This window comes from Uranotaenia lowii, chromosome 2, assembly GCF_029784155.1.
Source record: "Uranotaenia lowii strain MFRU-FL chromosome 2, ASM2978415v1, whole genome shotgun sequence".
Lineage (NCBI taxonomy): Eukaryota > Metazoa > Arthropoda > Insecta > Diptera > Culicidae > Uranotaenia > Uranotaenia lowii.
In genome coordinates, this window is record NC_073692.1 from 139,007,486 (window position 1) to 139,022,504 (window position 15,019).

Consider the following 15,019-nt stretch of genomic DNA (forward strand, 5'->3'; position numbering starts at 1 on the left):
AAAAAAACATACATGAAAAGATTTATAATTCTAGCCAAGAATCTAGAGATTTCTGACTGATACAGGAGTTATACAAAAAATATATCAGCTTAATTTAAATCTAATTTGTACTGTTTGTCTGTGCCATTTGCCAGTCGAATCATTATTCGGAAAACAAGTATCTTCGTTATAAGATAAAATTTTCTGAAAGTGATAGGTTTCTAAAGTGAAAGAAAAACGAATGATGTTAAAAATTAATCAATTCTTTATCGATTACAGGGACGGCAGATTTAGCAGTGTGTGGAATCCGGAATATGATTGCCTGGATAAAAATTTACCTGAACAATCCAAGCCATTTGTGAAAAAACCCCTTTTGATTCAGCATCTTGACGTTTGGATATAAGGTTAGGATTATAAGGGAGATTAAGGTTAAGATAGAAGGGTGTAGTACTTACTTATTGACTTTTTTTTATAAATATATGTTTAATAATTGTAAACAGTGTATTTTTCTTTTCATAACACTCATAATGTCTGAATGTTATTTAAAAACTGCAAATATTCTGATTAAAAATCTAAAATTTAACAACTCTGTGTATTTTTACACGACAATAAGCTGTTCCCTTTTCGTGCATCGTTTTTGGTCTAAATTTGCACGCCTCAGTGTAACCATGATAAAATTTTGGACCAAAAACTATGTTCCGTTTCCGTGCATTGTTTTCAATCTAATATTACACGATTTGTTTTTGCTGTGCAAGATACTTAAAATCAACAGTAAAAATATTTTTGATTAAATTGAGGTAAAAAAGGGAAAAAAATTCTGCAGAAACTCATAAAATTACAATACAATAAATATTGGATTAAAAAAAATCATCCATTTCCACTTACAAAAACTTTCCACCAGACTGGTTCTCACTTTGAACAAACTCTGTCGCCAAATTTTCTCTTTGCTTGTACCGTGAAACAAATAGCCTATGCTAAGCTTTTCCTTCCCTCCGCGAAGAACGTAATAATTCAATCTAGTTAATCCTGTTAGGAAAGACTTCAACGATCGCATAGAAAGGTTACTATTTTGCTACCCAATGCGATGCATTTGCAGATCCAAAACAGGAAACGTTTTCCCGTTTTGTTCCCTTCAAGTGCGCATGTCTTGGGCTGTCAAGGATTTTATGAATGAAACAAAATCTGTTCTAAAAGGGAAAAGGAAGCAAACATCCCTGACGCCAATGAGAGTCAGCTGGTCAATCTTGTTGGAAGTGGGGGGATGCTGGAAATGTTTTGTCCTCTGCTTTTTTACAACGACTTACTTTAGGGAGCTGGGTGATGATTGCTCTAGGTCATTCGGTGGTGGGTGGAGATCTCCTGGGATTCCTTCCGAGATTTGGGTATAAAAGCGGAAACGCTGATAAGAATCTTATCAGTTCCGTGCGGGAGTTTATCAAGGATCGCCTTTCCGGTGGATGGTTGAAAAAATTGGGGGAAAATTTTGTGTGAGTCAGTGATTGTTAAGAAAAAGTGCATCTGAAGAGGACTTGGAAAAAACCACCTGTGGCAATTTTTTGTTGAAGAACTAATAGTTATTGGAAACATACCTACTCAGTGAAAGTGGCTAAACAAGGAAAAAAAATTGTAATCGCTTTTGTTAAAGGAACTATTTTATTGATACTTTTTCTTAGGAAGATCAGCAAGTTTTCTGTTAGTTCACGCGATCTGCTTCACTGATTTTAGGTTATAAAAATATTTTTTGGCAAAAATTGTAAAATCCTAACTTTTTTTTGCTCAAGTACTGGACAACAATTTTGTTAATTTGTTTTTTTAAGAACAAAAACTTCATACGGTCCAAACAAAGTCAAAATGAGGCTTCATTTTAACAGTTGGCGCGTCCAGGTTCAGTGACGATGTATCTTTGTGGTTGATCAAAATGACGACTTTGTCTTCTAAGGCTGTGATATTTTAGAATCCGGGCAGTTACAAACGTGTGTATTTTAAAAACTATTATGTTGATCGAAAAACTTTCCATGGAGGAAATGAAGGTGTTAATATTGTGTTAAATTTAATGAAAAAAATACAAAAATAATAATTTATCATTAATTACAAGAAATACTCTTACTTTATTATAAAATCTTTTGTTTTTCTTTGCACACTTTTTTCAGTCATGTATTGACCTATTATTTTTACCACAGAAGCAAACCTTTGCAAAATCATGATATTTCACACAAATTAACCTAGAAAATCCTAATGCCGTAAAAACCGGTTGCAGAGATTGCGATCTATGGAAATGCTCATTATTAGTTATTATCTTGGTGCCTTCTAGTTAGGCATCACTTTTTGTCTGCCAGAAACGGATTTACTGCATAGTTAAGGGGTCTACACTCAGTAATTCGCAAAGTAATTTGCAATAACCATAGTCTGTTTAGCCATATTAGGGTCCCACTCCGATGCTTGGTTTTAATTTCGTGTGCATCCTAGAATGGCTCCTTATACTTCTTAAACTTTTGGACAAAAAAAAAATCAGGAAAAAACAACAGTTCATGAGTCTTCAAATCGACAAAGAAGTACAGACCCCGTTCGTTTTTGGCAACAATCGATTTTGGCAACATCCGATTTTGGCACATGTGCCAAAATCGAACGGTTTTTAGAAACAACATTACAATTTAGTTTTCGTTATGACAGGATCAATTTAAATCAGACAAATACCACTAATACGTTTTTGTGTTCTGAAATGGTGATAAAATGCAACAATAAAAACAAAAGTTTTTTAAAAAATTTATTAAGTACTAAAAATAACAAAAAGATGAAAAATTCAAAAAGTTAAAAAACAAATTCAAACAAAAGACTGAAAATGACTAAAAACAACTAAAAAACGATGAAGAACGAAAAAAACAACAAATAAGGCAAATGAAAACAAACATTATAAACAAAACAAGATAAGTGCAAAATGCATCAAAAACATGATGAAAAAAATCAAAAATTACTAGATATGGTTGGAAATTGACTAAAAATAACGTTTTTGATAATAATATTAGTTATTTTGTGAAAATAACTGATAAAAAGTGGAGAAAAAAACCGTTCGATTTTGGCAACATTCGATTTTGGCAACATAAAATGTACGAGCGTGTTGCCAAAAATGAACGGGGTCTGTATTTCCGAGGCAATTGTACAAAATAATTTTCAGCACGTCTTTTTGCATCGTAAATATCTTAAACACACGTTAACTCAAAAATCTTCAAAAATAGGCAAGATAATCCTTTTCATAACCAACATAACTATACTAACGTTTTTCATATCCGAGCTCTAGTAACGAAGCTATTACCGAAATGAAGTGTCCGGTTACTAAATGATCATAGCTTAACATTTAAATTTCGAAGCTTTTATTTACGTTTACCTACAACTCAAGCTTAAAATTCACAAAACAAGTTTTGTTTTAACGCTTCAACTCAACTTCAACTTCAACTTCAACGTTTTAACTTCAACTTCTTAAACACTTTGATATTTCGTCGGTTTTTCGAAGTTCAAATAAATTATGCCTACAAAACAAATTGAGTAATGGTGCTTTTAATATGCTTGCCAGATTTCCTGGTTTTAACCGGACCTGCCTGTATTTTTCACATTATATTTAGAAAAAGTGCAGCCCAGGCCAGTTGCTCCTTTTTAGATGAAAACATCCCAGATTTTGCCCGGATTTATTTATTTCACTTACAAAAACTCACCAAAAAACCTTAAATTGAGTGATTGTAATCTAACATTTTCGCGGCCAAAAACAATTTTTAAGCATTTTTTATCTTAATAATCGTTATGAGTTTAAAGAAAGCCTTAAATACGATTTCTTACCTCCTGATAAATTTTGAAGGGAGGAAAAAATATTTCAAGTGTTTTCTTTTTGATTTTAATTGAATAATCTCATGATTTTGATCCACTTTGCTCAGATTTTGAGTTGGAAGTTTTAAAATCAAATCCCCGGTTTTGCCAGGTTTTTTTTTTAAATTCCCGACTTGACCCTGTCTAAATATGTTCGGTAAAAATTCTGGCTACCTTCGCTTATAAAAATTAAATTGAGAACGAATTATTTCCGGATATCAAAAATGTTATATTTGAATGTATAATCAGGTGTAATGGTCTTAAATATGAATTCATGTATTCATTTTTTTTTTTTTTTTCATAAAAACAACACAAGGAAAAATCTCAACTTCTTTTTATTCACGAAAAATGTTTGTGATTAAGAAAATCTCAAATGATTCACAATTTTCTTTTTTTTTCATTAAGTTTGATAACCTGTTTAAATTTTATCTGATTTTAGCATAAAATCCAGTGAGTTTGTGAAAACGTCAAGAATATCAAGCAGACTCCCAAACTTTTGGACGATAACTTAAGTGTCTATTTCATTAATTAATAGTACATTCTTAATTTTTTGCACACATTTTTTTGGATTGTGTTTTGAGAAGTATAGAATAAGGATTCTAATGCAACTCAAGTTTTGAAATTTGGTTGACCCTATCGCGAGATGATTGGCTTTGAATATTGAGTGCGATTTTTTGAAAATGTTCTAACTTTAGGTTAAGTTTTAGGTGCAAAACTAAAACATTATTTATGGGCAAAATACCTCCGAAATAGCTATTGCTCATTATCTTTGAAATGAGATCAGAAGATTTGTAATATGTCCTAAGACGGCTGAGATAAGAACGATCAAAATTTGCATGTTTTTTAGCGGGTGATCCCAAACTTTTGGCCGGCAGTGTAAATGACATATATTATTTGATTATTTTAACCCTCTTAAACCGAACTTATTCTCAAAAAGGGATTTGCTTGAAACGGCATAAATCCAATTTTAAAATATAACTTACTGTTTGTGCAGTATTTTTTATAAAATCACTAGCTGATCCCATACGAACTCCGTTTCGTTTTGAACTTGGAATATGTCATGAACAGTTTGTATGAAAGTCAATTGCCGAACATTTTCCAGATGCACTTCCGAATTCATTGTTAAGAAATAATTGCAAAAATATTGGACGATTACTTTTTTTGTCGTCTGCTACTAAATTTAAAATCAGGAATCAGTTGACCGTGCGAAAAACCCCCGTCTATAAATTGTGACGCAATTATTGCCAAAAAGTTAAACCCCTTTCGATAGCCTCTTATACAATCTTTGATATCTGAAATTGATTGCCCTTCCCTCAAAACTGCCGTGTAGAAATTTTCAAAGAAATCCATTGCATAATAACGTCAATATGGCTAAAACAGTGAAAAATTGATTAACATGGACGAACCCTTTCGTCGACCCTTGGCAAAACATTTGACATCTGAAATCGATTGCCCGTCCCCGAAAACTACCGTGTGCAAATTTTTATTCCAAACCGATGTCAAATAACGACGATATTGCAAAAATATTGAAAGGTTAATATGGACGACCCGCTTTGCCGGCCCCTTAAACTGAATCTAATGCCTGAAAACAATTGCTCCTCCCTCAAAACCCTCGTGTACCAATTTTCATCTGAATCCGATGTATAATAACGACAATATCGCATTAACAGTGAATATATAATATGGACGACCCCTTTGGCAGACCCCTGTTTTTAATTTGGATAAGTGAAATCCATTGTTTGTCCCAAATAACTCCTATGTGCAAATTTTCATCCCAATCCGATGTATAAAAACGTTGATATCACTAAGATATTGAAAAGTGTATATGGACGACCCCTTTTGCCGACCTCTTACACTGAATTTGATACCTCGAATCGATTGCATGTCACTCAAGACTATCGTGTAACAATTTTCAGCTGAATATGATGTATAATAACGCCAATATTTCAAAAACAGCAAACAGGTTATATGGACGACCCCTTTGGCTGACCCCTTACACAAAATTTGACACCTGAAATCAATTGCCCATCTTTCAAAACACTCATGCGCAAATTTTCAACACGATCCGACGAAAATTAACGTCAATATCACGAAAACAATATTTGTCTTGTATGGACGACCCCCTTCAGAAGGGGTCATCCGAAAATCTGAAAACATTTTTCATCTTTCCTGGTCCTAATGAGCATCCATGCCAAATTTCAGATCTCTAGCTCTTAAGACGGCTGAGTCTATAGAGGAAAAACAAACAAACAAACAAACATACAGAAATTGCTTTTTATATATATATATATATTGAATTGATTATCCATATTTATGAAAACAAGGAAGTTTTCAAACAGTACATTAATGAGAACATGCGCGGTCCTATGGAGGAAGGTTAAAAAAACTGTTTCAAAATACACGAAATTCTCGAGCTTCTATACAAAAATTGGTATTCGCCGTTTCGGTAAAAAAATAAAACTGCAGTCAAATTTTCCATAGGGGTGAAAAATGAATTTTCTGATAGGCGCTTTAGTGGCGGAGGACTTCTACTGGCAGTCTAACCACGTTTAAATTTCTTATCCTTCGTTTAACATTGTTACAATTATTCAAAGTAAACCCTCTTAAACCCAAATTTCATTTTGTTAAAAAATTCATAAATTTATTTTTATAATATTCAACACGTCCAAACCAGCCCAAATTTACTGTTTCGTGCTATCAGAAATAGATCCATCATTTCATGACTTTGAATAATATTTTAAAAATCAATCATCATCGGGAATAATGTTTGAATTTAGGAAAAAAAATTTCTCTTCATTCTTACATTCTCTGTTGCAAATTTCTTACTACTCAAAACGAAGGGTTAAATTGCTTTTCATCCATTACAGGCAAGGTGACCGAAAAAAATTTTGTGTTTTTGAGAATAAAAAGTTCTGGTTATCTGTGATTTTACTCAAAAATTCTGTAAATATTTTCTGTGATGCTATATCCTTGAAATTCTTACAATTTAGTTGGGCAAAATAAATAAACATTACCAATATTATCAAATTTTCTTATTCAAAGTGAGTAATCTAAATTTGATATTGGCCAAAAAATATAATTTTGGAAATCCTTTCAAAATTAAAAAAATCTGTGAAATTTGTGAAAAATTTTAAACACTTTGTTCTGTGACACAGATTCTGTGATGAAAATTTGCTCAAGTTCTGTCAAATTACAAAGTAGTTTTTTATGATTTCGGAAACCTTGCTTAAAGGTTGGAAAATGTTTCAACATGTCTTGTATGAGAGCTTGAAATTAGGATTAATTCAAAGAAAGCAGAGTTTCAAATGCTCCAGACATCAGAAGCTCTAATGAATTAGCAAGAATGCCCTTTGTGTGAAGTATGGAATTATTTATTAATCTTTTTTTTAATGACTTCTGCAACTGAATTACTATTTAGATTTGGGGTTTGAAAGACAAATATACATTTTATTTGATGTAGAACAAAAATTCACAATGAAAAAGAAGTACAGAGATAATATAAACCAAACAATTTTTACGAATCGTTATTCAGAAAATTAAATCTATACAATTTTTAAATAAATGAGTTTGGACCCGAATGCCAAAAAAGGTCCTAAATAAATGCAAAAAAAAATATATGAGTTTTAAATTTGTTTTGAATTGATAATCAAAAACATTTTTCAAATATTTGATTTTCAAACGTATAGTTGCAAATGGAAATCAATTTTAATTTCGTTGTGTTATCCTTACGCTGACCTTGATCGGAAGAAGTTCAGGAAAAGAGGTGATCAAAAGACACCTCATAATTTTCCTTTTCAACATCAAGTTTAATAATTTAATTTGAAAAAGTGACATTTATTACGAAAGATTCCTTAATGAGCTCAAAAGACGATATTTTTTGCCTCCTTGGTATACAAAATACTAATAGTCTTTGAATTTTGAAGATTCTTTGAATCTAAATTTTATCGTATGGGAAATCATACATTTGAAGATTGAAGTTTTATCAAATGATGTCGAAATAAGTTTATATAGAAAATTGGTTAGAAAAGTTTATGATTCTTCTGTTATTTAGGAATTTTTCAGAATATTTTTGAATGAGTCCAATAAGAAGGAGAAGGAGCAGTGTGCAAAACTCCTCTCCCCCTCTCTATATGAACCTTCTTTTAGTAAAAATTTAAGTTGGTTTTGTTGGTCGATTTTGGAAAAAAATATAATCACCACCGTCTCCTCCGCACCTGTAAAAAAAACTGGAAAACATGAAAAAACAAGAAATTCAGCTAATTTTTGATTAATCAATATTTTGGTAGTCTAAGAAATCCCTGTACTATGTGTTTTAAGATCTAAAACAACTATTTACAGTTAAGTCCAAGAGTAACAACAATGCTGGATTGATTTAGAAAAATTATCCTAACTGAAAAATAATTATGGAAGATGTAATATAAAAGCCGTGCCGAGGCAAGGTCCAGAAAAAACTACAAAAAGTCTGAAAATATGTTAAAATTTTTTTCCTCAAAAGTTGGAATTTCTCAGTTATTTCTGAATTTTAAATTGAAGAAATAAATAAGAATATAACTATTTGTTTTAATAGACCTCCAAATAGAGGAAGAAACGGTTGGAACGTCTAAAAACTACAACCGAAAAAGTTTTGAGTTTCTAGCTCCTGTAGTTATGTAATTTATAGGCAGATTGTTAAAAAAATTCTCAAACGATAAACTTTTACTTAGTTCAAAATAAGTTTGTAATCATAAAACTACGCTATCTTGGATTTTACTACTAGAACAAAAATAAGTTAAATGGGTTAAAAGTAAGTTGATAATGTAATGTTTTAATTCCAAGAGAAGAATTTTCAATGTTTTTTCCAAGAGTAAACTATCAAAGAGCCCAGGGAAGAAACAAATGCTTATGATAGGAAAAGATGTCCCTTAAAAAATAAAAGGAACAAATATGAAATAGAAAAAAAACCCACAGATAACGGAACCTACTGGTGTTTAATATTGATTTTAATTAATAAAATAAAATTTGCACGAAATGGTATTAAGAAGCAGCCAAAATTTTCAATTAAAACTTTATAGCTCAGATTCATGCCTAAAAACCACAATTGCAGTTGAAAATACAGTTTCCAGTCACTTCCAAGAAACACCAAACTCGTCACACATTCTGGCAGATACCTCCAGATATGTAAAACAAATCGGATTATTTCGTTTTTAAATGGCAAACGTTTAATCGACTCGACATGACGATACGGCAAAGGCTCTCTTCACTTGTAGCGAAATAAATTTGAATATTTAATTCGCCCTCCTCGCGACAACGACGACGCACCCTCGACGCTCTTCGAATCCTTTCCCAATGATATGAAGAGACGAAAAAAAAACAAATATCCCAAATGTCAATAATATATGATGGTTTATGCGAATGAGATGACAGTAGTGTCGTTCGAAGTTGGACTTGGACAATCAGTGTGTGTGAGGTGACTCTCGGAATTGGATTTGAATGAGAGGGAGTTGATGGTTTTTGGTTTTTTTTATTCATTTTAAATCTCACTACCTTCTTCGTCTTCTTCTTCGATAATAAATACTTTGTGACATTTTGATGGTTGCATCGGAGATTGGAAGAAAGTTTGTCTGCTGCTGCTTTCTTGTCTGGTGTTTGGGTATTGGGTCTTAACAGAGGATTAAATCTGCCGCGTCGAAGGATTAACCAAAAATGTATGGATGTATTTTGGACGCATCGAATTTCGAAAACCTGATTCGCTGGATATTTAGAGTCCAGCGGTGATAAGCCGTAAAAACTTACGCACAAACGATTATTCTCTTATCGGTATTTCGATAATTTGAAATTGAAAAGAGCTTTCAAGTGTGATATTTTATAACCAATTTGATAGGAACTTTGAGTATTTTTTTTGAATATTTTGGAATTCATTTGCAGCAGATGAAAAAAATTTGGTGAAATATTTAGTTATTTGTTATGAAAAAAAGAATGTTTTTAAATACTTCACTGTTTTTTTAATTGATATAAAAACACATTGTTTTTGAGTTATTGGAATTTTCAATTGAATCAAATTGTGCGATATGGAAATCATTCAAGAAAGCTCAACAACTCATTTTCTATAATTTACGTCATTTATTTATTTAGGTACAAATCAACGAACCACAAATTGATCTTAATAATGCTTTGATATAACACATAGGGAACAAATTTATGGGAATAAAATTCACTCTACGAGAAACATTTAAAAAAAGGTCATTATAGGATTTTCAGAATTTTTACTTTTAGGCTTAAACCCGAACGAATGAGTATTTTGCTAAATTCAATAAAATATGTTTAAACTAAACCAAAATACAATATTCTCCAAGAAATTAGGCCTCGGCAATTCAAAACTTTTTCGGTTTTTTTCTGCATTTTGTCGAAATTTGCATTCGGTCTAAAACTGCAGTTTATTCAAAAAAATATAATTCCAATTTAGAACATTTGAAAAATCATTTAAGAGTATCAAATCAAAACGTTATGATTAGAAACAATTTTGTTAGGAATTTACATTCAGCATGATTATGAAGAAATACTTATTATGCAATTTTTGAAAGATAATTGATGCAAATTTTAAACCATTTAGAGCTTATTTTAAACGATTTCGGAGATAAAATCTATATGGGAGAATGGGGAATCATGGGCCACTTTTTTCGTTGTTCCATAACTTCTTTATTATAAAAGATAAATTGAAATAAAAAATGGTATGGTTTTCTTCATTTTCAAGGTATCATAAGGTATTTTTTTAAATTTTTAATAAGTTATTTTCCCCAAATTCTGACTGTTTGAAAAAAAGCAATATTTTTTGGATTTTGAAAAATGGTGGGGAATCGTGGGCCACCAAATCCAAATTGACCAAATAACATGCTAAGTTTATGAGTAGATCCAAAAGTGTGATTTCCTAATTCATTTCCTTATTTCAAAGCAATTTCAGATGATGAAATAAAACAGAGAGCTGTGTATGATCGCATAGATTCCAAAATCTGACTCGCGAACGTTTTGGCAAATTTCATATATAGGATGGACAAAATATTTTTCATAACTCTTCATTTGACATAAGAAAACTTTACAGATAGGAAAAACGTATTTTAAGTTCTGAATGTGTATAAAAACATAAAAATATAGGTGATTCAAGATGTGTGGCCCACGATTCCCCACAAGCTATGATTTGCAAATTGGTTGCGTTTGTGTGACTTATTGATGTTTCATCAAAAATTCCTTTTCCACGTGAAAGAGCATGACAAAACTAAGATCATAAGCGTATGAGTATATTTTTGTTATGCACTTTAGGTTCCCCATCGATGAAAATAGCGGGTGTTTTTCTAATTATGTAAGTAATTTTTTCTAACTTTTATTAGCTTGATAAATATAAGAAGCATATGATGCGTATTTCAGTCAACAACATATAGGAATATATGCTCACGCAAAGCGACGACGTTGACAGTTGGTTTGAGATTTTTATCTCAACACACGTCTGAGATATTAAAAGTGGCCCACGTTTCCCCATGGCCCACGATACCCCACTCTCCCCTAATAATGTCTCATTGATTAGCGAAAGTATTCGACATAAACTAACCAATAGCATTTGGTTAAAGTATCTCTACATAGTTTGTGATATTTGCATAATTTTTAATACGATTAAACTCTGTGAAATGTTCTCTATCTTGAGCATTCCAGAATCCGCAGCATTCCATTTCCGGGTCGGGAGAATCCGTTACATTTTTAGGAAAATCTTCAAGAAAACATCGGCCATTTTAATTCAAATTTCCAATTCAAAAATTGGGGAATATTTTGTCGATTCTGAGCATAATTCGAGCATTATTCGATTACAATTAAAAGAGAAACATGAAAGAAAATGGTTTGAAATCAATTTCCAATTCCAATATTCCAATTCAAATTCCAATATCCAATATTAATAAAAAATAGAAAACAAAAATAATTGTTATCAGCTCAAAAAAATTGTATATTGAATACGAAAATCAAAACTTATCATCACTTAATTTGAATTTACTGCTTAGTTTTGCAAACAATGTCAATAAAGTTTTCCACAAAAACCGGGAATCCGGGTCAAGCCAGATTCGTCTTGAAATTTTTACTAAATAACTGGACATTCTGGAATGCTTACTCCATCTTAATACATGAAACTTTCTTACTCTACATTGCTTTGTCAATAAACATGGAAATAAAGACTACTTTGAACATTTTGCGCTGGCAAAAGCGCTTATCCCATCAATGCAAATGCTTCTTACTTAATCGAAATAGTACAACTAAAAACACTATAAAGTAAATAAGGACTACCAAGAAACTGGAGCAAAGTGTGCTCCCCTCTTTTCTAAAAAGTTTCAAATTATAGTATGGGAGAGTGAGGAATCATGGGCCACTTTTTTTCGTTGTTCCATAACTTCTTTATTATAAAAGATAAATGAAAATAAAAAATGGTAATGGTATGGTTTTCTTCATTTTCAAGGTATCATAAGGCATTTTTTTTATTTTAATAAGTTGTTTTCCCCAAATTCTGACTGTTTTAAAAAAAAAAGTAATATTTTTTGGATTTTGAAAAATGGAGGGGAATCGTGAGCCACTAAATCCACATTGACCAAATAACATGCAAAGTTTATCAGTTGACCCAAAACTGTGATTTCATAATTCATCTCGTTATTTTAAAGCTATTTCAGATGATGAAATAAAAAAGAGAGCTGTGTATGATCGAATAGATTCCAAAACCTGACTCGCGAATGTTTTAGCAAAATTCCTTATATAGATGGACAAAATATTTTTCATAACTTTTCATTTGGCATAAGAAAAAACTTTACAGATAGGGAAAACGTATTTTAAGTTCAGAATAAACATAAAAATAAAGGTGGTTAAAGATGTGTGGCCCACGATTCCCCACAAGCTATGATTTGCAAATTGGTTGCGTTTGTGTGACTTATTGATGATTCATCAAAAATTCCTTTTCCACGTGAAAGATCATGACAAACCTGAGATTATAAGCATATGAGCATATTTTTGTTATGAACTTTAGGTTCCCCATCGATGCAATTAGCAGGTGTATTTTCAATTATGAATGTTAATTTTTCTAACTTTGTTTAGCTAGATAAATAGAAAAAGCATATGATGCGTATTTAAGTCAACAAAATATAGAAATATATGCTCACGCAAAGCGACGACGATGACTGTTGGTTCAAGATTTTTATCTCAACACACATCTGAGATATTAAAAGTGGCCCACGTTTCTCCCCCGTTTTTCGTTTTTTCGATACCTCACTCTCCCCTATCCTTTAAATTTGATGAGAAACTTGGCTGTGGTTCCTAAAGTATGTAATTTTCAATTAACATTATAAAAGCCGCATAGTCTAATACTGTATGATTCTCGAAGAGCTTCTCATTTCGTTTTATTTGTTCATCATTTGTTTACCAGAAGGTTACATGCCGAATTGAAGCATAATATTCTTATTACGGGAAGGAAATGCATTGAGACTGAATTATGAATGAGATTTCAACACATTTTGTTAGGAAGAATCCAAAAAAGTGGTTTTTCAGGTTCAAATTAAATTTTCTTGCCACATTTTTGAGGAGATTCTCTCCTAATAAATACATTTTTCACGGAAGAAACCCATGGAGGTCAAAATGAAATAAGTATTTCTAATAATTTCAATCTCCACAATTTTAAGATTTAATACGTTGAAATTTCTTCAAAATCTGATAGTTCTGAAACACATACTAATTATAAAAATTCTTAAGCTGCAAATTTAATAAAAATGTGCATTTTGGAGGACAATTAAAAAAATTAGCTGGAAAAAATTTTAGCTTAATTCAATAATGTGAAAGATTTCAAACAATTGAAATGCATTTAAATTCCAATTGGTAATTATATATCCTTAATAAATGTATACAAATTCATCTCATTTCTTACACAATTTGAACAATTTAAACTTTCGAAAATTAATTTTTGTATTGTTTTGCACAAATAGCTTAGTAAGAGGTCAATAAGTTTATTCTCAAGCAAAAAAAAAACACATTTTTACTTAGATGAAGGCTTAGAAAGTTATATATTGTCTGACACAGAGAAACAACTGCATAAATCCTTTAGCTGCATTATATGTACTTATAATAAACTTGAATGTTGTAAAAATGCTTCAAATATACGTCGGGGGCACAAAAGTACACATATATTCAAGACTAGCTGAACCCGTACGAACTTCGTTTCGCTTTAAATCATTGGTACGTCAAAATATGTTTAGAAAATGAATTCAAAACATTCTTTCAACAATTTTGGGGAAAAAATTCAACAGTGTTTAAAGTCGCTACTATTACTATTACTTGAAATTCAAATTTAACTGTTGATAGGCTTTTAATTAAAATTTATGTGAGAGTGTTTTCTTCTCGATCGGTTGCAAAATCTAGACATTATGGCAGGAACATGTACTATTTGTTTGTGTGCACGACTCTTTTGCTTGACCTTCACACTTAAATTGGTATCAATTAACTGCCTCCAACAAAATTATTGCACAAAACACTGAACTTTCAATGAAACCCTCTTTTTCTGTCCCATGACCCGAAATTCGATAATTGAAATCAATTTTACGTTCCTCAAAACTCCCTTGTGCCATTTTTTTCTTTTCAAATTATATGTAAAATTACGTCAGGAACTTGAACACAGTGATCAGTAAATATAGACGCCCCTTTCACCGACCCTTGACACGTAACATGCTACCTGGAGTCAATTGCTCATAGTTTATAACCCTCATCTGAACATTTTCATCTCAATCCGATGCATGATCACGACAATATCGCGAAAACAGTCAGCAACTAACATGGACGGCCTTTTTTTGACCACGATTCAAAACTTGACACCTGAAATCAATTATCTTTTCTGTTAAACTTCCATGTGCCAATTTTCATTACAATTCTATGCTCAATCAAGAGAATATAAAAATAAAAAAAAAATAAAATAAAAACAGTAAACCTAATAATAACCCCTTTTGCCGACCCCTAAGTCAAGATTTGAAACCTGAAAGCAAAAGAGCGTCCCTCAAAACTCCTAGGCGAAAGTTTTCATCTCAATCCAATGTAGAATAACGTCAAAATCGCAAAAACATTAAAGTTGGGTATGGACGACTCCTTCAGCCGACTTCTGATCCACAATTTGAAACTTGAAATCGATTGCTCGTCTTTTAAA

At 31.6% G+C, this 15,019-nt stretch overlaps 1 protein-coding gene across 1 annotated transcript in view; it reads left to right on the top strand.

The window, feature by feature from the left end:
* The first annotated feature begins 1,448 nt into the window (after positions 1 to 1,448).
* The window catches only part of LOC129744231 (histidine decarboxylase), a 66,213-nt gene continuing 52,642 nt past the window's right edge, over positions 1,449 to 15,019 (top strand). Inside the window, exon 1 of the mRNA XM_055736650.1 lies at positions 1,449 to 1,466. The gene's annotated coding sequence lies outside the window, so the exon portion shown is untranslated. The remainder of the gene's footprint in view (positions 1,467 to 15,019) is intronic.